Source organism: Mus caroli, unplaced genomic scaffold (genome assembly GCF_900094665.2).
Source record: "Mus caroli unplaced genomic scaffold, CAROLI_EIJ_v1.1 scaffold_8718_U1_1, whole genome shotgun sequence".
Taxonomy (NCBI): Eukaryota; Metazoa; Chordata; class Mammalia; order Rodentia; family Muridae; genus Mus; species Mus caroli.
In genome coordinates this window covers 3,623-5,224 of record NW_018391523.1, presented here as the reverse complement: position 1 = coordinate 5,224, position 1,602 = coordinate 3,623, and positions in this window count along the sequence as shown.

Genomic DNA, 1,602 nt, shown 5'->3' with positions numbered 1-1,602 from the left:
ACTGACATTCTGGTGACATAATGTGACTCACTGCTGCCTGAGAATCCATATACAACCAAGGGGACATAGGGAATATAAAAATATCCAAAGGGTAGAAGAACCAAACACCAAACGAATGGTGGTGGAAGCCAGAGGGAAGATCATTCTGCCAGGAAATATTGGCAGGGTTCTGGAAAGTAACTTTCACCAGGGTACCAGATCGGGGTCCAGTATACTTTCTGAGTTGCCCAGAAAAAGGTATGTTATAACTAGACATGACAGCCTGGCCCGATTTATCTAAGCAATATGTCAGGTTTATAGTAAAATAAATGTAAAGACAGACACTTATCCCAGAAGTGGGCACATANGAGGGGCCAAACTATGGTCAATTGTGAGAAACTGGCTTCAGTGACATGTGGCCGGCTAAGGGAGGATAAGAGTCCATGCTGCTTTTTAGTGATACCTTATTTGGATAGGTATAAGTTTTATCCACTAGTCTCAAAGGTCTCAAAGAGTAGCTCAAAAGCTCTTCCAGGTACTGGACCAACAATTTTACCACTCGCTTAGAATTGTGTCAGACTATAGCAGAGAACTCATAGCCAAAACTTGTCAAGTAACAGTGGATGATTTCTGAATAGCTGAGAAACTTCATTGTATATGCAGACCTCAGAGTTCTGCTCACATTCAAATGAAGAATAGTTCACTAATGGAAATGGTACTTAACTCTCAGGAGATTTCCCGGAAGGGTGGATGGGCCTCCTTCTTACTTTGGCCTTTTGTACCCAATACATGTAGGAATCCATCCCTATAGTATTTGTTTAGAATGCCTCCCCCATTGCTTCCCAATATCAAAGATAATCAGTTAACCAAACTATAACTATTTCTTTTTCATTGTCCAGGTCCTCCTGTTCTTCATAAAGGCTATTCATCCAACTCTGAGAGAGACACAGTGGACTTCTAACTTCTCCACTATCACCCTAGCCACCTCTGAGCCTTGTTGTAGTGATACTACTTGGCTGACAAGGGTAGCCAAAGACAACACAATCAATTTGAAAAACACTACATGATTTTTCCACTCTTACACCTGAGAGGTTAGGTGGCATTTTACCATGCATTCAGCAGACCCATGTCGAAAAGCTAGAAGACAGAGATGACAATGCCAAACAGAGACCATCCTGAAATTATGGACCCATTAAAATTGAGGTTTCCCCAGACCTGAGCCCATTCCACCGTATTGAGTATAAGGTATCTTGTAGTCGACTACAGGATCATAATTCAACGCCCAACAGCCTCAGACTTAGAACTGGGAACATCAGAAGGTATATATTGGAAAAGGGAGAGCTAATGGGACTACAGAGCAGTGATCTAAGACCACTAGTCTTAGATCTTTAGATCTAAGATCTTAGATCTTTGCTCACAGATGCCTACTTTGGTTCTTTTGGATGAAGAGAGAATGTGGGGTGTTAGCTTTTGAAGAAGGGATGTAAACTTTACAATTTGATATTCCCCCTGTATCTGAGTTCCTCTATTGCCAAGTACAAGGGAGTTTTCATTGCAAAAAAAAAATCTGATCTTAAAACAGAGCTTTTTTGAAAGCACATATCTCAATATATTGAAACAATG